The sequence below is a fragment of the Panthera onca genome, chromosome C1 (assembly GCF_046562875.1).
Source record: "Panthera onca isolate mPanOnc1 chromosome C1, mPanOnc1 haplotype 2, whole genome shotgun sequence".
Lineage (NCBI taxonomy): Eukaryota > Metazoa > Chordata > Mammalia > Carnivora > Felidae > Panthera > Panthera onca.
The window spans coordinates 169,803,441-169,828,672 of record NC_138346.1 but is presented as its reverse complement, the minus strand read 5'-3'; the positions used below and the strand labels follow the sequence as shown (position 1 = coordinate 169,828,672).

Here is a 25,232-nt window from a genome sequence, read left to right as displayed (position 1 = left end):
AGGCAATAGCAAGTTAAAAGGTGATCATTCAGGGTGCCCAGATTATGTTTATATTGCCTTTGTCTTTACTCTTGTTTTCTTTTCTTAGATTGTTATAAAAATTAAAACCTAAATTTAGAGGCTCTTGTAGAGAACTCTAGGACCCCTGACAAAACATCCATGGAAGCCTAGATTCTAATTTGAGAGGCAGTGGTATTATGGCTAAAGTCACCAGCCAGAATCAAAATGTCTAGGAATCAAAATTCTGGCCCCATTACCTACTAGAGATATTTTGACTACTGGCTTTTAAAGGACTATGTGCTATCCAAGACTGGGCCCCACAGAAGTTTACATCTAGACAAAACAGGCCCAAAGCAAAATTGCATGGTCATTTGTTTCTTTTTCCCTCTTCCAGCCTTTCCGATGCCACTCTCCTCCCGTAGGCTCTTTAACGCCACCACCGCTAGAGATACCAGTCTAGCTCCTGGTTAGCCAGCAGCTCACCATCCTGCCTCTCCTTAACCCACCCCTAAATATCTTCCAAAGGCTAGGTGAATGGTAATCTGTGGATGTTATTAAATATCTTTTAATATCTTTAGCATTTTAAAATATCTTTCAATAAATAAAAATAATTTATTGAGCAACTACATACATGCTAGGCAGTTTGAATACTTAATTGTATTTAATCCTCTCAATAACCCAGCAAACAAGATACAGAAACTACTGCATCTCTAATGCCAACCTCAGTGTCTGGGAAACAGTAAGTTTATTGAATGAACAAATGTTGCCTAACCGAGGTTACAGAGCTAGTAACTAGAAGAGAAGGAATTGAACCCCAAGACTGACTTCATGGCTTTCAGTGCTCTTTCCCCTACACCAGAGGTCAGCAAATGTTTTCTGTAAAAGGCCAGATAGTAAATATTTAGTCTCTTAAGGGCCATACCATCTCTACTGCAACTGCTCTACTCTGTCATTATAGCACAAAAAAGCAACCATAGGCAGTACATAAACTAATGAATGTGACTGTGTTCCGATTAAACTTTATGTATAGATACTATAATTTCAGTTTTATATAACTTTCACGTATCATGAAATATTCTTCTTTTGATTTTTCCCATTTAAACATGTAAAAGCTATTCTTTTATCGGCTGTACAAAAATGGACAGTGGACTGGATTTGGCCCATAGATCACAGTTTGCCAAACTCTGCTGTATACCAGGATGCCTCCTGAGCTCCTAATTCTCTTAAGTCCCTCCTACCCAACCAAAGCGAGTGGAATAAATGGAATTCCAGATGGTAAAATTTCAGAACTTGACCAATTAAATGGGATCCAATTTTTCTACTGCCTCTGAAGTCCTGCCATGTGGGCAACTGCCTATCTCCCAAGAAGCACCAAGAAACTGAGGCTTCCCCTCCGTGTCCAGTACACCATGCCTTTCCTCTAAGCATAGCTCTGCACACTGACTTTCAAAAAAGTTCCAGATTATTTCAGGATTAAGTCAGGTGCTAAATAATAAAGTTGGCCCATTCCAAGAGGGCAATTATCTAATATGTTAATGAAAGAGCAGTCACATATCATAGCAAAATCTCATCTGGTATATTCATTACAGGCAGAATTAAGATAAGTGGAACTTGCTTTATCTCTTTATTAAGTTAGAAAAATGACTACATATATTTTCCAGATAAGAGACTGTTTAGAAGACGAACCTCTATGGTATTTTACAAATGTAGTTTCCATTTTCTTTTTACCAAGGAAATTCAGAATAACTTGTCTCACTGTAAAGTCACAGTAACTCTAGTTGTTTTTTCTCTCTCCAAATGAGACATTGCCTGACATCTAACATGTGGCAAGATCTGAGGAAAGTTTCCACAAATTGGTAAAATTCTTTCTACATGAATATGTAATGTAATCTTCTTGTTAAACAAGAATAGATAATTTCTCCCAAAATGAATGTAATAAAGGGGCATAGAAAGAATAAATAATTCTAATACTGTTCTTTAATTCTGCTTGTAATTTTCCAAATTCCAGACTGGTGGCAACATAGTGGGCCTATTCTATTACATGCTATTTCAAAACGTTCATGCTCCTTGGAGAAATCCACAGGGGCAGTAGTTACTAAAAAGCCCAAAAATGTGGTAAACTTGCATCATTTTATAGCAAAAGAAAAAGTCATTATTTTGTCTTATTTGTCTTATACTATTTATGATTGCATTCAACAAACATTTATTGAGCATCAAATATGGGGCCAGGCATTGCACTAAATGCAATAGCAGATCCTATAAAAACATAATCTTTGTCCTTAAGGAATTAACAGTTTAATTAGGGAGATAGTAATAATGATGATAATGTTGATAATGTGAACCACAAAATCACTGATGATGTATGGGGCACTGTGCTAAATGATCTGATTACATAATCTCACTTAATGTAACCCCCCACCCAAATAACTTATGAGGTGGATGTTACTATTATTCCTACTTTACAGATCAAACAACTGAGGCTTGCTAACTAGCCCAAGGTGACATAGCTAGTAGGTAGGTAGATCTGACATAGGAACCCAGGAAGACTGGTTCTGGAGCCTGCTAAACTGGAAGTTGTACATAAATAACCTCAGCCCAATGTGGAAAGTGGTACATCTTCTAAAAGAGGGAGAGATAAAATGACATAAAAGTTGAAGGGAGAGGTAACATTTGACTAGGACAATCAGGGGACATGCCACAGAGGTAGGATGGAGGAAGTTTTGAAATGGGGAGAAGAAAGGAAGGAAATTCTAGGCAGAGACAACAGCATGAGAGAAATGGCACAAAGATGGGAAATATAGGGCAATGTTTAGGAAAAAGCAGACAAGTCTAGTTTGGTGCCAAGGACACAATTAATGGGTAAAGCAGGAGACAGCGGCAAAAAGACAAATGAGGATCCACTCACAGAAGGCCATTAGAAGTAGACATTTATATGATGCTTTAGAGTATACAAGACTCTATAAGGCAGTTATTATCTTCATTTTACAAAGAGAAAATTGATATTCAGAATGGTAACATTTCTGGCCAAGGGTCATGCAGCCAGCAAGTTTTAGATCTCATTAATTTATTCAAAACATATTCATAGTCCAGGTACTGTGCCAGGTACTAAAGACAACCATAGACCAGCTATAAGTCATTGCCTTCACAGCATTACAAGTCTAGGTAGGAAAGACAACCATTATAAAGCTAGTCCTTATAATCAACTATGGTGTGTGCCACAATGGAAAAGGTGCAAGGTGCTTGGTAACCCTAATAGCCCAGGAACCTGCCTGGAAGTGGAAAAGGCCTCAAGAATGAAGTGTCATTTAAGCCTAGACCAGAAGATGCATAGGAGTTAGCTTGATACGGGGGGTGTGGTGGGGATGACAAATGGTAGAGAGGAATATTTCAAGCAGAGCATTCCAAATATGTATGAAGGCTGAGAGAAAAGAAAAATGTGGCATTTCCCAGACAGTGAGAAGTTTAAAGGAGAAAGTCAAGAAAGGAGAAGCTGGAGAGGGTGGCAGACATCAGAATCTGAGGACAGAAGGGCAGGCACTGAAAGATTTTGAGCAAAAGGAGGGAGGGTACAAAGGGAGACATGGTTAAATTTTGGTGTCAAAGGATAATAAGAATGTCAAAGAGAGTTAAAATTACATTGGATAGGATGGGGGGCACTCTGAAGGTGTTTAGAACTCATACTCAACACTACGTGATTTGAAGAGCACTTTCTATTCTCTCTTGGGAAGTAGCAGGGTATCCATGAAGCTTTAGGGGAACTAAATGATATCAACTGATCTGTGCATTAGAAAGTTTAGCCTGGAGCTCCGTGGAGTAGGCAACAATGACTATTCATTCTTTTTTTTATTCAATAAGTACTATCAAGAACCTATTACATGCTAGGCATTATGCAGGAATTTTAGGCCTGGAAATAGGAAGCAGGTGTGACATTACCAGGGCTGCAAACACATTTTTAAAATCTGTTGTCTAATTTTCCTTTAAGGCTCCATTTGAAAGGCCCCATCCCAAAAGCTTTCCATCTCTAGTCTTCCAATGCTACTTAAAACTTGAACTAGCATAGCTACTTAGTCTGTTCCAATGACATCACAGAGCCCTGTTGTTATTATTTCAGAATTATTCACTAATTGCTGCATACATGTCTTATTTCAAATGTTCTTCAATATTTTCACCTGCTTTCATTGCTTTTAAGTTCTGGGGTGCCTAATGCCGTCTGGAGACCACACATGTTTAGCCAACAAGGCTAAGTGACTGGATGAATGAACAAATGGACAGGATTGCCTGAGGCCATTCTTTGAATGTTTGTTGCTATATCACATTTTATCATAAGTTCTATTTTCCTCTCACTCCCTGAAGACAGGAGTTACATACACGCTTAAACTTAGAAAAATGTTCATCCCTGTATATACTATAATATCATCCTTCAGTCATTACAAATTCTTGTTTCTTGTAGGGTGCATGGTAGGCCCATGGCTTGGATTATAAACACCATGGTGGTCAGTGTTATAAAAGTGCAAGGTAATTCAAGAGAGAAATAGATTTGTATCACCATTCTTACAAAATACCTACTGTGTGTAAACTTGCTTTATATTTGCTGATGACCATCTATTTTCTACAGGCAAAAGAGAACATGCATTTAACATTTATATGTGCCCATAAAGGTGTGAGAAGTAAGTAGTATTTGCATCATTTCGTTTTTAAGCTTCATAGTAAAAGAGTAGAATATATACAGGGATTTCTTCTAATGCTCAAATTTTTACTTCACTTTTGGATATAACTTGATTGAGCAGGGAATATCTTTTGCATCATGTGGACTGCAATTGGTCATTACACAATTGTAATAGGGGATTAGCTCCTCATCTTTTAAAAAGCTGGTATCTCAGGAGGAAAGCAACATTCAGTAGCTTTGTTTGAGCATCTGGCTTAACTTGCTTGGCCTTACATTCTCTGTTAACTCTGCTTATGAGCTACACTGTTGTTTATTTTACAGGTCTAGAGACCTGTGATCTAGTTTGATCTAGTTTTATGTTGTTTGTGTTCATAATTTTCTGACTTTTAGGTTTGTTTCTGTTCTCTTGATCCCTCAAGTTATGATTTTTAGCTTGCAATAACAAAATATGCTTGTATTAGTTTCCAAGATTGCCATAATAAATTACCACAAATTTGGTGGCTTAAAACAACAGAAATTAATTTTCTCACAGTTCTAGAGACCAAGTCCAAAATCAAGGCTTTGGCAGGAGTGGTACCTCTGGAGACACTGAGGGAGAATCCATTTCACACCTCTCTCCTAGTTTCTGGTGACTGTTGGGAATCCTTAGCATTCCTTGACTTGTAAATGCATCACTCCAATCTCTAGTTTTGCATGGCCTTCTTCTGTGTCTGTATGTCTTTTCCTCTTCTGTCTGCTATAGATATGTCATTGGATTTAGCACTTACCCAGTTCATCCAGGATGATCTCATCTCCAGATCATAATTCAATTACATCTGCAAAACATCTTTTTTCCAAGTAAGGTCACATTCACAAGTTTTGGGTGGGCATATCTTTCGGGGTGGGCAGGGGGTAGCCACCGTTCCACTCACTAGAATACATTTTTTAATGTTTATTTATTTTTGAGAGAGAGAGAGAGAGGCAGAGAGAGAGAGGGAGGGAGACACAGAATCCAAAGCAGGCTGCAGGCTGCGAGCTGTCAGCACAGAACCCAATGGGCAGCGTGAACTCACGAACCGCGAGATCATGACCTGAGCTGAAGTAGGTCACTTAGCTGACTGAGCCACCCAGATGTCCCAGAGCTATTCTTTTTTAATGCAAACTTTAATTTTGAAAAATCCCACAAGAAAAATAAGGTAATTGGTATTATAAGTCTGAAATTCTCTAGCTCTTAATCCCTTTTTTCTCCACTGAAACAATTTTGTAATGAAATACTCATTATAAATGAATAAATAATTCATATGAATAATCAAAGAATTCTTAGGATCGTAAATAGTTATGTAACTGAGTTAATATCTGTAAAGCACTCAAAGTATCTCACACATAAAATGCATTATATGAGTTAGATAAATAATAAAATGAACAGTGTTATCGAAGAGCAGAAGACTGTATTATTGTCCCACTTCTCAGATGAAGTGATAAGAAGCTCAGTGAGGTTCAGTGATTAGCCCAAATAGCGAGAGGTCATATTGTCTGACTCCAAGCCTATGTTCTTCCACTACATCAGGGTGTCCTCAGTGAAGCTGGGAACAGGCTGAATGTCACCATGGCTTTTCTCATAATGACCCTGAACCAGGTTGATCCATCAGAGAAGGGAAGTTCTGGTACTAAAGAAAGTTCTGGGGCCAAGTCAGAGATCAGTTACCTGTAGAAATTGGTCTAAAATATGCTCTAAGGCAGGAGAGACGTGAAAGTCTGTGAGAAGAATATAAGTAAATTGGGGCTGGTGGAATAAGAAAGGGATTGGATGCAAAACAGAGAAACTGGTGAGGCATTGGCAGTTGTTGGGGAAATGGAATTAGATGAAAATAGAGAATGTGGTGAGTCTTTGTGGGTGGAGGTGAGTGCTCCAAGCTACCCAGTAGCTGAGCCCTTAGAGGGCCGGGCCTCCCTGTAGGACATACATGATAACATATTCTTCATAAAGGCTTACAAAGGGACACTCCAACCATGTCTGAAGTCCAGAAGAGGTACTATTTCTAATGACCCCCACAGTACAGCACATAAGAATGAGAGGACAGGAGAGAAGGAAATCAGATAGGTTATGTTTCAGAAAGAAATGCAAAAGGCAGGCCTCTGAAACATGTACCATCTAGGTGAAATAAGTTTATCAGTGCTTGTTTATAAAGATGTGCCCTCTTCTACTTTCCTAAATTTTCCAGATTTTCTAGGGACAACATATTCTCGTTTTATAGTAGAAAAACAAACAATAACTATTTCAAACGCATTCCACTAAAAAATAAACTTTCCAGGCCACACACTCTGATGGGGATTCAAACTATATCAGCTGCAGAACTAACAGAGGTCAAAGAGAGAATGGGCAAAACATGTAGAAGCATCTGGATAAATAATAATAGTAATAAAGAGTGCATGGCATTTTAGTAAGGTGACTATATCTGTTATGTTAAGAACTTTCATTAGAAGGAGAATATTAAATGGAATGATGAAGGAGAGGAACAGCTAAATGAATACCTTGAATCAGTATTTATTGGAGAAGACAATGGGGAAATTCCTGTTCCAAGGACACATTTTATGGCAAAGCAGAGAATGGCCCTGACAGAGATTCTTCAGTCTCTGAGGAGAAGATATGGAGCAACTTGAGGGACTCTGTGCAGTAAATCACCAGGACCAGATGGTATTCATCCATGGGTTCTGAATGAGATAAAGTGGGAAATCATGAGTTCAGTGACAAGGATATATAATAGATACTTAAAAACAGCCAATATCCCTGAAGAATGTGAAGTCATTAATATGGTACCACATATGTGTGGTGTGGTGTGTGTGTGTGTGTGTGTGGGTGGGTGTGGGTGTGCGTGTGTACACTCATGCGCACTTCTTGTATGTTCTGGGGCCTTTGTGGGGAGGGAGGGATGAGGGAAATTTTCCATTTTTTAAGAACCAAAAAATATTTCTTGATAAAACAAAGGATAGAGGAATTTTAAGTGGTGAAAAGAGTGTCAAAAGATAAGAGACCAAATTAAAAGATGCTTAATAACATTTAAGAAGTTAAGCAGTTATTTTCCAGGTACTCTGGGAGATGCTAGGGATATGAAGATGTAGAAACATGCCTTTTGTCTAAAAAGAAGGCTTACAGCCTCATGACTTTAGTTATTTTCATGGTCCTGCTATTGGCTTTGGATGGCAATTGGCAATGTAGCATCTTCAAACACTACTAGAAGATACAAGAAATACCTGGTAACTTTTTTCTTCCTTACAAAACTGTACTGTTGGGTTGTTTGGCAAGATCTGGGGGCCAAAAATGCACAGATAGATTTTTATCTCCCTCTCATAGGATCCAATTTCTGGATCCTAAGAATTATCTAGTAATAATAGAGCAGCTAAAATGTATGGAGTGCTTACTATGTGCCAGGATCTTGCTCAGTTATTTATCTATTATTTAATTCTCTTAACAGTTTTAGGTAGACCTAAAATCTTAATCTTTGCAATCTAATTCCAAAGTTCAAGCTTTTAGTCATTACTCTGTACTGTCTCTCTATTATGTTTTATTTATAAAAGTGAGTCAAAACAACTCTTGCCCCTGTTACATATGATTCTTTTCTCTTTCATTGAAAGAATGATGGTCTCAAATGCCCTAAGTGATTTCATGGCCCACCAATAGGTCACAGCCTATAGTTTGTTTAGGGAAATAGAAGTAAATTAGTAAAAAGCCACATAGTCCTTGACTTTGAGGAATTCTAAAGCTAATTTAAAGCCCTAGTATTAAAGTCTCAATACATTAAAAGAGGTGAATCAGACCACTTTTAAATTGTCTTGTACCATTTCAAGATGCTTTCAACATGTTTCTTTCACTCACTCTCTCATGTTTTTCCCTAAGTACAATGTTGAATCAAATCTTCCAGCTGCTTTCATTGGGTACAGTCCCAACAGCTAAAAAGTTATTATTTATATTGATCTGAAATCTGACCAACTGAAACATATACCCACTGATCTTAATTCTACCCTTTGGAGACACACAGAATATTCAAGTAATTCTTCTACCCAACATCGTTCAAATATTTGGAATGCATTCATGTTCCTCCTGGGTGTTTTCCTCTTTAGAATAAACATTTCTAGATCTTTCAAACATGTATGAATAAAGACATAAAATCCAACCCAAACTGGTATAAGCAAAAAGATACTTCAATCACTCATATAGTAAAAAAGGCCAAGGATTGTTCTAGCTTGTGGCATGGCTTGCTTTGGGGCCAAAGTAACATCATTAGGATAGATTTTCTATCTCTCTCAGTATTGCCCTCCTCCACAGTGGTTCTAGTCCCCCTTATAATATGGCTGAGGAGCCCCAGACCTTGTATCTTCTCATGCATAAAGTCCAGCAGAAACTTCTTCCTAGAAGGTTCAGCAAAACTTCTCTTCCATCTCACTGGCTCTGATTGGGTCATGTGGCCAAACCTAGCTATTACTATTGCCAATGGCGTTAAATGCTTTGATTAGCAAAGCTTAAGTCACATACCTACCTCTGAAGACATATGGACTAAGACAGTACAGGGGTGGTCTCCAACAGGGAGATTTCACGGGTGGAGTATTTGTTAAGTAGAGGTTGGGTAATAAAAAGACAATAGTTGTCCATTAGACACTCTTGCTCATATTTCATAGTTCCAAACCACTTCATCAAAGTGGCCTACCAAAACCAAGATAAGACACATCACTTAGCCGTTGGAACTTGTCACATGTTGTGGGGAGAGGGACTGGGGCTGGGCCAGAATGCCACAGTTAGGTCTACAATACACCAAAAGGATGCCCCAATGGAATAGTAACTCCTACTTAACATACTTAACTGTAATCTCCTCTGTGTAACTTTTCCTGTATTCTGCAAGCAGAATTAGTTACTCCATTCACAGAGCTCTTTAGGTACTTCTACTATATTGTAGTCATCTGTGTTGTAAGCTTACGTTCTTCCTGACTGTGGGTTCTTTGAAGATAGGGATTTCTAAACACATCTCTGTATCCCTCACACCCAGAAAAATGCCTGTAAGGGAGGCATACAATGCCTGCTATTTGAGTAAGATCAGGGAAGAATACACCCCAAAGCAACTCTGTAAGTGTGAGATCAACCTGCGTCTTTCTCAGTCTGTGTGGGTTTCAGCATTCACATCCACCAAATCACCAGGGAAAAAAAGTTTCAAATTCCCTGACACACTGGGGCATGGGTGGTAACAAAGCAAAGTTGAGTATTAAGCATAGATGGTCCAGGAAGTTGGAGAATTAATTATCAGACAGACAGAAAAGCAGTTGAAGACAGTGATTACAGATTTAGACAACTAAAAAAAAAAAAAAAAAAAAGAGTCACAAATGATAGAGATTTCAGTCAGTGGGAACTTAATTGCTTATAGAGTTAGTAGGAACTGAGCTAAGTACCAATTCTGTTTACTCTGCTCCTTTTTAAACTGTCAGAGGTGTCAAGAAAGGAAAGCATGTAGGTATAAGTCTGGAGAAAACTGGACTTCACTATGGCCAGTGCAAGATCTGATTTCCAAACTTCAACTGAGGTGGGAAGAAGAGACTGAGCAATAGGTATTTCCTAAGCACCCTGTGCTAGACACTAGGGCTACAGTGATAAAGAACATATATCAGTCCCCCAACACTGGACTCACGTGCTATTGGCCAGAGCTGTGAGAATTATTTTAACCTATCTCATGTATGTAAGACTGAGGCAATACTTACAAAATGCCTTAAGCTCCTCAGATAAAAAAAAAAAAAAGTTATATAAATGAAGACACACTTAACTGAGAAAATTGCTGTGTATATTAATCTTTCAAGGCACTAATGTTATGCTAGCAGGATACAGATGATAGCAATGTTATTCCTGTGCCTCAACTAGGATGTCAAGCCAGAAAAGCAAACACGAAAACAAAAGCTAACCTTAAAACAAGACCCATGCCTGTAACAATGTTGCTGTATGCCCACAGGTCAGTCATCTGCCCACAGGAATGAAATCAAAGCCATGCCCCTTCCTGATGTTGCAGGGATACGAGAGAGCAAAGAATGATGTTGATGCTTTTCTTTCTGCCTCTTAAAGACAATCATTATTCCTGAGATGACAATTTGTAAGCTCAACCTAATTATGGCCAAATTGATTAAGAGATGCATAATGCAAGGATTAGCATTAAGGCAAATGCTGCTTAACTTAGCCACCAAGGCTTCAGGAGGAAATAGCTGTGTTATTCAGGAAGTTGTCTGGAATAAAAGAGCAATTTTTGCCAGTAAAATCCAGCCTTGGTAAATTATTTAGCATCATGTTTTTCTTTTCCATTTTTTGTTTTAATTTTTAAAATGTTTTATTTATTTACTTTTTTTTGAGAGAGAGAGAGCATAAGTGGGGAGAGGCAGGAAGAAAGGGGGACAGAGGATCCCAAGCGGGCTCTTGTGCTGACAGGTTGACAGCAGAGAGCCCAATGTGGGGCTCCAACTCATGAACCACAAGATCATGACCTGAGCCGAAGTTGGACACTCAACCAACTAAGCCACCTAGGTGCCCCTAGCATCATATTTTTCTTATTTTAACTCCCAAACTGTAAAGTTCCTGGGATCAAATGTTACAAAGAGGTGGCTCCTGTGTCTATGAGGAAGGCAGCAGCCTTGTAGACATCAGAGATAGTTCTGGGCTTCTTAACAAGGAAGCTGCCTGGATTCTCTCAGCCTCAGATGTCCTATCCACAAAATAGGGATGATCATCATTACCTTACAGGGGTCATGGTGAGGAATAACAGAGCAACCATACATAAGTTTCTAGCACAGTATTTGGAACCAAAAGGTTTTCAATCAAGGTTTGTTCCTCTCCTTCCCTCCTTTGTCTTCCAGTACTTTTTATAAATGTTTCAGAGCTGCATTTTTTTTTAGCCACTAAACAGTTTAAGGCAAGTAAATTAAGTATTCATTTTTTTCAGAAAACAAGATTTTCTTCTTTTGTTATATTTCATGACCTATAAGTACCTTTACCAAAAAGATGGTAAGAAAAACCAAAAGCAAGGTGAGTATTTGTATGGGTCTCCATGTGAGTTAAAAAGTCATTCTTTTATAGGAGGTCAGTGAGGGGTCAGGGAGGAAGATGGGGGGAGGCAAAAATCTGGGGTATGTACTATGTGATAGACAATCTGTATATTATACACATCACCTCATTTAATAACTATAGGAGCATCTTGGTACTTTCATATTATCAAATCTCAGCTCTGGTCCTTACTAGCTGTGTGACCTTGGGCAAGTTACTGGACTTTTCTGTGCCTTAGCTTCAATATCAGGAAAATAATAGCACTGACCTCACACGATTGTTAGATAAGTTAATGCATGTAAAACCTTTAGAACAGTGCCTGGCACATAGTTCAATAAATGTTAGTGGTTGTCCACAATCATAGTAAGAATGAGAGTAACAATAATATTTAAAAGCCATTAACATTAAGGGTAGGACATAGTAGATGCTCAGTAAGTGTTTCTTGTTATTACTTAGATAATAAAAGTAAAATATGAGTTTAAAAAGTATTCTCTTTCATCAAGTTTATTTCATATAGGAGCTGCTTCTATGTCAAGCAGAATATATGAACATCCACTCTGACTTTATTTTATAGATTATTGAATCAGAAGGTAACAAATTTCTTGCTCCCTTTATACTAAATCTCTTTCAGAGTCCATAGTGAGTTGGATAAATGCTCTGATATCAGACCATTAGGCAGAATTTCTAAGGATAGCAATTCCTCAGTTCCTTCTTCGCCCTTATTCCATATACTGTCATAAAACACCACGTCAATGCCTAACCGCCTCTGGGCATGGTAGGGGGCTGGAGGGGCGGCTCTTCTCTTTATGTCTGACAAATCCAATCTTCTCTGTCCCTTTCCTACCTGTCCAGTTCTTTGCCTACTACACCTTCCAGTGCACACTAAGATTCAGCAAAATAAACAACTTATAAAACTCCACCCTCACCATGTTTTCTCTGAGGTTTCACTTACTTTGCTTTGGCTTCTCTCTGTGCCTGAACTAATATATCCTATATCCTAGCCCATAGGAGACATTCAATACGTGTTTGCTGGCTGAACAAAGGACTTTCAACTGCAAAAGAATCTACATACCAAAAAAACATCAAATGCTATTCAGACTTGGGCTCACTGCAAATATGTGCTCTTTAATCATTTCTTGCGTATAGCCTCAATTAGAGAAGAAGAAACATGTTTCTTAAATAAATTTTAATATGTGACAGCAGAAATAGTTCAAGGTAAATAGATACATATAAATAGATACAAAACAGCAGATCTCATGGCATTGATAATGTGAGAGGAATAGCATCGTCTGGATATTTAGAAAAGGTTGAACACAGAGGCTTGATGCAAAATGGACTTTTACACTATCCTATGAGTAACTTATCTACCAGAATGCTTACCCTTCCAAGTGCTGTGAGGAATACAAAATACACATCAGATTTGTTTTTTGTCCTCAAAGGGCTTATAATGCACTTGTGTAAAGAAAAAGATACATGAGTGGGTTCAGAATATTTCAAGCTAAACTGCTGGTACTGAGAAATGAATGATTAGTTTGAGCTAGAATTAAAAAGTACATAATAAAAAGTTGGAATTCTCAAAGTACAAAAATACTGTAAAATTCACTTGAACCAGGTTAATAACTTTCCCCCCAAATTTATAATTTTATACATATTTCATGCAGGCTGTAGAATAATTTAGCTATGCTATACTATATCCTATATTCTTATGAATACTATTAAAAATACATATTCACAGGAGTTACAAAGTTGTAACTCAAAATTGCAATACCTATGGCTTTAAAAAAAAGTACGGAATTTTAAAGCTGATTCTAATCATTTTTGAACTCAAAGCCAACTTCTCTATTTCCTTTTCCAGAAAGTTAAGGAAAACCTAAAACATTAAGAACATGATTAATGTTTTGGGGCACCTGGGTGGCTCAGTCGGTTAAGCATCTGACTTCGGCTCAGGTCATGATCTCGCATTTCATGAGTTCGAGCCCTGTGCGGGGCTCTGTGCTGACAGCTCAGAGCCTGGAGCCTGCGTCCAATTCTGTGTCTCCTTCTCTCTGCCCCTTCCCTGCTTGTGCGCTTGCGCGCTCTCTCTCTCTCTCTCTCTCTCTCTCTCTCTCTCTCTCTCTCTCTCAAAAATAAATATTTAAAAAGTTAAAATAAATAAAATAAAAATATGATGAATGTTTTAGTTCTTTATTCACCTGGTTTGTAGATTATCCAGCTTTCTTCCTTCCTAATGGAGAGCTGCCTGACTTTGAAGGCTTTTTTGCTTGTTAGTTATGTGCTCAGCAGCTATTGCTGCTGCTGCTATTGTTATTATTACTTTTACTATTACTACTCTGGCTTCCACTGCTATTACTGCTACTATTACTGCAGCTGCTACTATTTGTTCATTGCTGACTAGCACTTGCCCCCCGCCCCATAGTGGACTGGCGACATATATTAAAGGACGTGAAACTTACTCTAGAACCAGGGGTTCTTTAGAGCCCAAAGACTCATGAATATGTGAATTTGGGTGGAAGAAGTTTACGTCTTCATTTTCACTAACCTCGAACTGAAATTCTAAATGTAAGCAATAAACCACAATAATATTAACAGTACCTTAGCCTTTGTCACAAGTAGAAATCACAGATATTTTCATATCACTTCATAGTTGTTGCAGAAATATCATTTATGTTCATCAATACTTTTCACGACTACCACTTGTTATTTAATCCACGAATAAAAAAGCATATATATTGCTATAAGTTCAAGTTTTAAAATGTTTTGATATTGCATAGTTACTTATATTTTATATTATTATTTATATATTGCATATATAATATATAATTGACTTTCTTTATAATCTTATGTATTTTGTTTTGTTCATTTAAAAACATTATGCTGAGAAAGATTCTGTAGCCTTCGCCAGACTGCCAAAGGGGTCCATAGCTCAAAATAGACTAGGAACCCTTGCCCTAGCCATTCCCTCACAAAACTTTTATTCATGCTGTTCTCTCTGCCTCAAGCACCCCTCCCTCCTTTGCCTACTGATTCATCCCTCAGCTGAAATTTGCCCTCTATGAAACCTTCCTTTCCCTCCCCCTATTCAAAACAAATTGCTACACTGACTTCCTAAGTTTGTACCTCTATTTTCCTAGCTATATGATCTTGGACAAGTAATAAAACTTTCTCAGATTTATTTTTCTCACTTGTAAAACGGAAATAATAGTAGTATATGTAACACTAAGAATGGCTGTGAAGATTAAGCAAGATTATGCATATTAAATGTCTAGAGTGGCAATTTTCAAAGTTTCTGTTTTCAAGACCCTTTTATTCTCTCAAAAATTTCTAAGAACTCCAAAGAGATTTTGTTTATATGGGTTGTATCTATAGATATTTATGATACTCAAAGTAAAACTGAGAATGTTTACATATTTCTTTATTAATCAATTTAAAATAAAAATAGTAAACCTTGTTACCTGTTACATAAATTGTATGTTAACATAAATAATACATTTTTTACAGAAAAAAACTGTTTCCCCTCAAAATAGTAAAAAGAGTAATGATTGTTTTCCATTTACATAAATCTCTTTAATGTCTGGCTTTAATGACTATTGTTTTATGTTGGTTTTGATTTAAAAATATAAAGAAAATCTGGCCTCACATAGCCATGTAGTTTAAGAAGAGAGGAATATTTTTTTTAATTTTTTTTAACGTTTATTCATTTTTGAGAGACAGAGAGAGACAGAGCATTAGCAGAGAAGGGGCAGAGAGAGGGAGACACAGAATCCGAAGCAGGCTCCAGGCTCTGAGCTGTCAGCACAGAGCCTGATGTGAGGCTCAAACTCACAAACTACGAGATCACGACCTGAGCCGAAGTTGGATGCTCAACCTACTGAGCTACCCAGGTGCCCTGAGAATAGAGGAATACTTTAAATGTTTAGTTATTTATTTTGAGAGAGAGAGAGAATAAGCATGAGCAGGGGAGGCAGAGAGAGAGGAAGACAGAGAATCCCAAGCAGGTTCCATGCTGTCAGTGCTGAGCCAAAATCTGGGCTTGAACTCAGAAACTGTGAGATCATGACCTGAGCTGAAATCAAGAGTTGGACGCTTAACTGACTGAGCCATCCAGGCGCCCCACAGGAGTATTTTAATAGTCGTTTCCAGTAACTGTGGTTATTTTTCTTGTATACTCTACCAATTTGACAAGCAGTCATTAGATTAGTTGAGATATAGAATCTGAAATGATACCAATAAACTTTCATATACTGTTGCATTAAAATACACTGGTCTATCTTGCACACTGAATGGATATTTTATTCACATGATTTTATAACACCATGCACTGGTCATTTGCAAAGCATTGGTTCACTAGGTTATGCAGACCTTCAAAATATTTGACACATTTCACTACACAATAAGAAAAAAAATCACTTTGTTAATAGCACTATAATCTCACTGGAAAACTCTTTTGATTTTGGGAAACTGACAAGTTCACAATGCTGAACACAAATCTTCCAAAATTCTAATTTTCACATGAAAGTTCAAATTTTATCATGGGCAACAAATACTGTCAGTTGTTTTCCCTTGAAGTGACAGGGTCACTTCATTCATTTTTTTTAAAATGTCTGCCAAATACCCATGTTTGAATAAATTGTTTGCCTGTCAGTTATTCTTTCAAGTAAAAATGGTGTTCATGAAAATAGGTGGCTATACCCTTGCACAAGTATTTTTCCCAAGACAACCATCATGCTTCAATGTGTATCAGAAATGCTTTATATGTGTTTTCCATTTTGTCACATTGAATATTGAGTAGGTATGTATCAAGAGTCTAGATTTAATAAAATTAATAATTTTTATTGCATCATCTAGGCATTTATAAGTGAAATTGGCATTGTTTTTCCAAGACAATAATAAATATAATAATACATTAGTGGCAGATTTTGGTGCCACTATTTTGATTCATGTTAAGGCACCAACAGTTTTACCATCACTGGTTTTACACTATCAGTACAAATGCTAATACAGTAAAAAAAAGAAAAAAAGAAAGGAAGGAAAAGAAAGAAAGAAAGAAAAGAAAAGGAGAGAGAAAGAAAGAAAGGAAGGAAGAAAGAAAGAAAGAAAGGAAAAAGTAAATAATGTCTTATTATTATTATGAAAATTGTTTTGACCTTGTATCCTCCTTAAAAATCTTCAGGGATCCCAAGAAACCATCAGCTACACTTCGAAAGCTTCTTATCTACAGCACAGTATGTGTTTCATAAATGTTAATTATTGTTATGTTGAGCTACAGGGACTATATTTTTCTAATTAAAACTTTGGATTATAATATCTCACATGATATACACGTGAATAGGTACAGAAATGGAGACTGGCCCCCCATATCATTTTTATTCTTTTTCCATTTTGCCTCATACTATTGTTAGATTGCACCCAGCATCCAGACAGTAAGGCCCAAGGACAGCAGTAAGACTTTACCTAGGCCTGCCATTCAGCTTTACCCACTACCAGCTTTATACAGAGCAAGTGCCTAATAAAATACTTGTTCAATAAATGATGAATGAACAAATGAGCAAATGCAAATCAGTCCATTCTAGGCTTGTCAACAACTTTGATGGAAGGACAGAGGTTGAATTGGTAGATGGTTATTTTTGTTTGTGTCCTTTTAAGGTAGGCATTTAACTATAGTACCTTTGTTTAGAAAATAAAATTTGTATCACAATCAACCAATGTTATCTTTTATAAATAACATCATATTTATAACATTAAATAACATTAACTCCTTTCCTTATTAAAAAGATAACACGTTAATTGCAGAAAATACAGACCAAAAAAAAAGAAAGAAAAGAAATTAGTAGGAATTCTACCATCTAGAAATACATTTTTTGAAATTTTGGTATCTTTATTTTTTTTTCTATGCAGCACATAATTTTTTACCTACTGTTTTGTTACCTCTTTTTTTCATCTAACACTGTACAGTGAATGTCCTATATTATCATATATCCTTCTCTAACATACTTTCCAACATGTACATATCATATATTATTTGGATGTGCTTCAGAAATAATTGGTTAAGCAGAGTTTTGTTCAGATTTTATTTTTTCCCACATTATTCCTTTCCCATCTCATCATTTAGCCAGAAAAACTATGAATCAGCAGTAATACAGAATGAAATGATAAGTAAGCTCAAAGTACCCACTGAGCATTTTTACCTTTCTGTCATTGTCACAAGCACCACGGCAATGAATAACACACCTATAACAGATATAGTCCTGAAAACAGAAAGAAATAAAAATTTAGAACACCCACAAATAAACTATTTTAAGATGTATCTAGAGAGAAATAAGCCTGGATCAGGTAGCCAAGAAGAAAGAATTCCCCTCTTGGGAAGTTGCACTGGAAAAGTGCTCAATGATGGGATATGTGGTAAACTGTTCAGATTGTCCATTGAAAAGTCAACCCAGAAACTGCATGAAATGAATGGGCAGAAATATAAAGACTAAAATAAGTAGGAGTCGAAGTACAAAGAACTCTATTACTACATTGCTAAAAGGGACATTTAGGTAGAGGTCAAGGGCACACTATTCTAGATGCTGTTTCAGTTTTTTGAAAAAAAAATATATATCAATATTGAGCTTTTTCCTTAACTTCAAAGATAGCTAGTATAGTCAATTGAATATAAAAGAAACATCAAACTAAGAAGAACATTACCAAAGAGAGAAAGTCAATAAGCAACAGAGTGAGACTGTAAATAAGCGGGAGAGAAAATGGAACCTGATGTCCCCAGAGAAAACTATATCCATATATATTATGAACTATATTTCATATATTACATTATTATTTCATATATTATTTCATATATTATATAGTGTATTATGCACATTAAGAAAACTATATCTAGATTTTTTTTTTATCTGTGGAGAAATGGAAACCTAATTATTTGTAATAAATTAGGATTTAGACAGATCCTTATTTCTAAGCCCTGTCTTCTGGGAGTTATCAATTTTAAACAACTTTTATGCAATTCAAAATGAAGTTCTGGGGCACCTGGGTGGTTCAATTGGCTAAGCGTCCACTCTTGATCTCAGATCAGGTCTTGATCTCAGGATCGTGAGTTCAAACCCCACGTTGGGCTCCATACTAGGCCTGAAGCTACTTTAAAAAAAAATGAAGTTTTTATAAGTAATTGAAAATGATAATAACACTTTCTATATAAAAGTATATATTTTATGTGACTTATTTCTACTAAATGAAGTGCATTTCATGACTTCATGGTCATGAGTTTTGACTTCACGGTCAAAACTTTTATAACCAGAGCCTTTAAGTGACTAAGGAACACTGTGGACAGCGATCTTAAGCCCTATCACCACCCCTCACAATTTATTTGAATACTTCAATTGTGTCTCTCAGTTTTTCATAATGCAATAAAATCAGTATCTAGATGGTTTTTAAATGTCTTCTTTGAAAATTGTTTTATGTAAAATAAATTTGCTGAATTACATAAAAATATATATAACTATATTCTCTCTTTCTCTCTCTATATATATATTTCCTATTTTCTAATCTATATAATAAATCAGAAGTCTGGAAACAGTAAGTACTTTCTAATTTTTAGTAAGGTTGAGGAGGTAATTTCCTTACTCAACATGGTTCAGTGGCTTAACTAAGATTCAGAGAGTTCCACATTCTGTTTTCTCAGCTCTTTCCATAAAGTATTGAAAAAATTCCAACCTTCTCAGACTAGCATTCTACAACCTTAATTTACACTTAACTCATGCTCTCCTGTTCCATTATTCCTCCAAGATCATTCATCCAACTAAATCTGTGCAATCCATCCAAGACAATCTCTTTACAAATCCTTAAACATACCTTGCTAAATTCTCCAAGTACTTGCCCATATAACTCCTCTGATGTTTGCCTTTCTTTCTACCATTAATTCCTTCAACCTAGATCAAAAGGAACTTGCCTCCTCCACCAAATGTTGCCTAAACCCACTCATTTTGATCATTCATATATCAGTTATTTTAAAGAACATAGCTTATTCACATCATTACTGACATATTGCTCTCAAATTGTTTTACTGAGGCTATCTTTATTCCTTGACTAGATTATAAGTTTCTTGGGGGCAAGCACCATGGCTTCTAATTTTTTTTTTTTCAAGAAAATGGAAGATGGAAAGGAGAGACAAAAAAAAGGGGGAGGGGAGAAAATAAAGGGGGAAATGGAGAAGAGAAAAAGAAGAAAAACAAAAGAAATCTGTGAGAGTCTATTTTCTAATATAGACAATGAATATAATGACATGGAGTTGCTCTATGAAAGTCAAATGAACATGAATAAGTCTCATTCTGATGAGCACTCAACTTAAAGATGACAATCTGACCCTTCCTCATCCTTGTTCCATGCTCTATTTTTTTCTCATTCTCTTTTCTAATTGCTATTTCTAATTTTAAATCTAATGACCACTCTATTTAAAATTGCAACCCCCCTCCCTTACACTGCTTTACTTTTTCTTCTTTATACATGTATTTTATTAAGTTAACTTTTTTTAAAGATTTTATTTTTAAGTAATCTCTATGCCCAACGTGGTGCTCAAATTCCCGACCCTGAGATTAAGAGTGGCATGCTCTACTGTTGGAGCCAGCCGGACACCCCATCTTTTTTACATATCTATCACCTTTTAATATACTAAATCATTTACTTACTTATGTGTTTTATTACTGTCTCCCCATTCCTACCCAACTCCAAGTAATCTCCATGATGGAAGGAATCTTCCTCTGTTTTGTTCCCTTAATGTAACTCCAGTCCATGAAGCAGTATCTGATATAGAGTAGATAGAACTCAGTAAACTCACTGAATGAATAAAGCTTTCTGCAAATGGCATAACTAGGCTCTGGAATTTTCACAAATACTCACAACAGAGTCACAGTGATCAGTGGAAAAGCTGCTTCCTCATTAATGCTGCACACCAGCATTATCAACCACCTAAAAAATGGCTGAGTTAGATCCCAACTAGATTAAACACCGTGAAAAACTGACAGTATAAAGAGTCAAGCAGAACTTTACAGAGGATATGGCAAGTGTGGACTTCACCACAGGCCCCCTGAGGAGCTAAGTGTTAACCAAATGAAATGGTGATAAGGGCTGACAGGTGGCCAATCTGGCTCAGAGGTCTTCACTACTCCCTCCCCACTCACAGTGAAAGCCACAAAATACCTATAAAAGGGGACTTGCTGTCTCAGGAAATCTCTTCAGGCAAGTCTCATATTTCTACTCCAGCTGGCTGAGTTGGTGTAAGCTCTCTGCTTCCAACCCAGTTGTCATCCCCTGCCCTGTGTCTTCAGATACGGCATCCAATCAGTAGGATTCTTTGATTTGCAAACTAATTGCCTTTGGGTCTCCTTTGGCTTTACCATAGTCCCTTGCTGGTCTAGGAGAAAAGTTTACAAGTTTCTAAAGGCATGGCTTGCAGACAGCCACTTTCAGAAAAAGTTTGAAAAACAAGTCTTGTCACAACCTCAGTAATTCCTCTCAGGGTACCCAGAGCACTAGATTCAGTAAAGATGGGTTCAAATATAGGTTCTACCACCTCATAGTCAGCTGGCCCAAGAAAAACTTGATTCTCTGAACCTGTTTCCTATTCTTCAAAATAAGCAAACCTCCTTCACAAGGTTATTGTGTGCATATAGGCCTCTTTCCCCCATCTCTAGAGGTAGACAAATTTAACTCGACCTTTAAATGTTGGCTCTGTGTCATATACACTAACTCAGTCTCAAAAAGCTAACAATATTTAGATGATGTGTTGACAAGTCCCAAAGAAAATATCTCCATTACATCCAGAAAAACCTGGGCTTTGGAGTCATATAGGCCTGAATCAGTCGGTGCAGCCACTTTCTAAGCTTTTTCCACGACCTTGGTTATGTTACTTTTCTTCATCTATAAAACAAGTACGTAATAAATATTCACAAACTTGTTGTAAGGATTAAAATAGATAATGTATGTAAAGTGCTTGGCATAGCCTGATATATTTTTGGTACTTAAGGGCTAATACCTATTATTATTAATATTAACATAGATATGGTCTAATATATTCTCTACTGAGATTAGTACTGGGATGAAGGAGACCTGGGCTATTTTATTGAAGGCTAGGTCTGGGTCTTTCCTTCTCCAGTAATACAGTATATTGTAGTTTGTTGTGTGAGTGAATGAACAAATGAACAAATGAATGAACAACATAATAATAGAACACTACAAATGAAGTCAGGAGTCCTAGGTGTTTGACTTATTTCTACCACTAATTAAATAATCGAAGACCTGGATATTAGATCACTTCCAAGTACTTTTGGACTTCTAAGTTCAAGCTTTTGGCTTTGACACTGTTTGAATCTGACATTATTTGAAAAGGTACAAAATATACATGGCAAAAGAAAGAGAAATTCTTAATCTACCTCTGAGACCTGTTGCTATAGACTGAAATTGTGTCCCCTCAAAATTCATATTGAAGCCCTAACTCCCAGTGGGACTGTATGAGGAGATAAGGTTTTTACAAACGTAATTAAGGTTAAATAAGGTCTAAGGGTAGGCCCCGAATTCAATAGGATTCCTTTTTTCTTTTTTAAGTTTATCTATTTCAAGAAAGAGAGAAGGCAGGGGAGGGGCAGAGAGAGAATCCCAAGCAGGCTCCGCACCAGCAGTGCTGAGCCCTACATGGGGCTTGAAATGCCCAACTGTGAGGTTATGACCTGAGCCAAAACCAAGAGTCTAACACTCAACTGACTGAGCCACCCATGCACCCCTCAAAGGGATTCCTTTTTAAGAAGAGACACCAGAGAGCTTGCTCTCTCCACCATGTTAGGACACAGGGAGAAGGCAGCCCATCTGCATGCCAGGAAGAGAGCTCTCACCAGAAACCAAATTGGCCAACACCTTGATCTTGGACTCCTCAGCCTCCAGAAATGTGAAAAAACAAACTTCTGTTGTTTAAGTCACACAACCTATGCTATTTTGTTATGGCAGCCTGGACTAAGACACCTGTTCTATGCCATATCTTTTGAAAATATTCAAGCCTGCATTCAGAGTTCTCTAAGAATATAATTTTTAATCTCCACACTACCTTCCATTCTAAACCCCTAAAAATTTGATATCTAGAGGCTCCTTAAATGAAATTACTGTATCACAACAACAAATTGATAATTCTAATAAACTACTCATTGGGTTGAATTTATAAACACTTTAGTACTATGCTTCAGAATGTTAATTATCAGTTTGAAAAGCTCATATCCTTTACTCTCTTGTTTACTTGACATTTATTGAGCAAATTTCATGTTTGTTTATAAATTACTCAATGAAAAATCCCTAGGATATTAAAGTAAATTTGCTCACCAATTTATCCTAACAAATCGAGTCTGTCATAACTGAAAGAATGGGAAATTCCCCTTCATTTGATGAAGAAAAACAGTAGCTTTTGACAAACTCTAAGAACAGCTAAGGTTGGGCATTGTTTCTTGGTGGAGAAGAAATTCTAAATAGACAGGTCTTACCTGGGACTCATTTGTACATACTTACACATTGCTCAATATGGTGGTAATTAGCCACATGTGGCTATCTATGGAGCACTGGAAATGTGGCTAGTCCAAATTGAGATGTGCCATAAGTACAATATCTCAACAATTTTATATTCATTATATGTTAAAATAATACTTGGAATACATTAATATAAATAATATATTATTAAAATTAATTCACCTTTTTTTTACTTTTTAAGTGTGGCTACTAGAAAATTTAAATTTACATATGCAGATGGCATTATATTTCTAATAGACAGTACTGTTCTAATTAATTCCTTGTCACACCTGAAAGTCTACTTAGTCCAAGCAAAGTATAAGTCAGGAATTAAATACGGCCAACAGATATGTTTTATTTATGCACATAATTGAAGCAATTTTTAACTAATTTGCAATATTTAAGCCTTGACAGATTTCAAATCAAAATGCTGCTTCTGGCTTCTTTTATTGATTTATTTTTTATTTTTTTAATGTTTATTTATTTTTGAGACAAAGAAAGACAGAGCATGAACGGGGGAGGGTCAGAGAGAGGGAGACACAGAATCTGAAGCAGATTCCAGGCTCCAAGCTGTCAGCACAGAGCCCAACGTGGGGCTTGAACTCACAGACCGTGAGATCATGACCCGAACTAAAGTCGGATGCTTAACCGACTGAGCCACCCAAGCACCCCTCTGGCTTCTTTTAAAAAGAAGGTCTAGAAACATTCAACCTATATTCCAACATAGCAACAACTGGCAGAAATTGATTAGCACCTCCCCTCTTTGACCAAGGCTAGCTCTCTAGTTCATGTTAGTTCCTAACTGGCCTGCTCTACTTTCTCTGTCTGGTTTTTGTAGGTATTTGAATTTTGATGTTTGCCTATGAAGAAAAGTTCAAATGTGGACTGGAATGGAAGAGAAAGCTTTGGATCTCAGTCATACAGATCTCAGTTTAAATTCCAGCTATCCATTTAGATGACCATATGACTTTGAATAAGTTACTAAGTTTCTCTGAACCTCGATTTCCTCAGCAAAATGGGAATAATAATAACTATATAGCAGAAATTAGTAAAAATTAAATAAAGTAAAATATTTTTTTTGGTGAAGTTACATCACCATAATTGTGTAATGAATTATATTATTACTTATCTCCTCTGGCTGACTCAGTATTTGGGGAATTGGGGGGGTAGTGATAAGAGAGATATAGATACAGCTACATCCCAAGTAGTTTTCACAGTGTTAAGAATCCACGAAAGTACAAATGTTCTTTCCCTGAGTGAAAAGATCTTGAGAAAGAGATTTTCAACATTTTTCCTAGAGGCTACACAATGGTTAAAGCACTTTTATTAAATGAAGTTGCATTTTTATTTGTCAGTTAGAAATCAAGACTTCAGACTTTTTTTTTTTTTTTTAAATAAACTCTATCCCCCATGCAGGGCTCGAACTCATGACACCCAAGATTAAAAGTTACATACTCTACCAACTGAGCTAGCCAGGCTTCAGACATTTAACATCTATGCAACCTTTTAAGTCACTGAACCCCAATAATGGAAGATTTTTATTTCAACTGGTGTCATGCTGCACCTTTGTTCTGCACCCCAGTAGCTCATGTAAATTGCAGAAGACAAACTATTCACACCTATGGATAGTACGATTTAGTACAACCAAGAGTTAAGGATAAAAGAACGAAAGGGAAGCAAAAAATGAGACAGCAAAGATCGATGAAAAAAGTTTCCTGTATAAAAGAAGCTGGGAGAAAACCAGAATGATTTGTTCTGTATACTTGACCCTCTTGGCATAAAATTTGTGTCTCATTTGAGCAGCTTGTTCAATAATAGCCCCTGACTAGACCCAAATGCCTGCCCTTCACAGTTCTTACATCATGATTCATATACTCTCCCAGCTCTTTTTGACTGCCTGAAATTACTTGTGACAAATGATTGTTCAGTGTATTTATTGTCTGTGTTACGTTTTCAAATGTTTCCATGGTTCACAGATAAGTTATCTGA

At 36.7% G+C, this 25,232-nt stretch overlaps 1 long non-coding RNA gene across 1 annotated transcript in view; it reads right to left on the bottom strand.

Annotated features, from left to right (window-relative positions):
- Positions 1 to 7,183: 7,183 nt before the first annotated feature.
- LOC132673318 (uncharacterized) overlaps positions 7,184 to 25,232 on the bottom strand; it is a 101,359-nt gene continuing 83,310 nt past the window's right edge. The window contains exons 3-4 of the long non-coding RNA XR_009607984.1: positions 17,897 to 17,956; positions 7,184 to 7,357 (exon numbers count right to left, since the gene is read on the bottom strand). This is a non-coding gene — a long non-coding RNA (uncharacterized LOC132673318). The remainder of the gene's footprint in view (positions 7,358 to 17,896; positions 17,957 to 25,232) is intronic.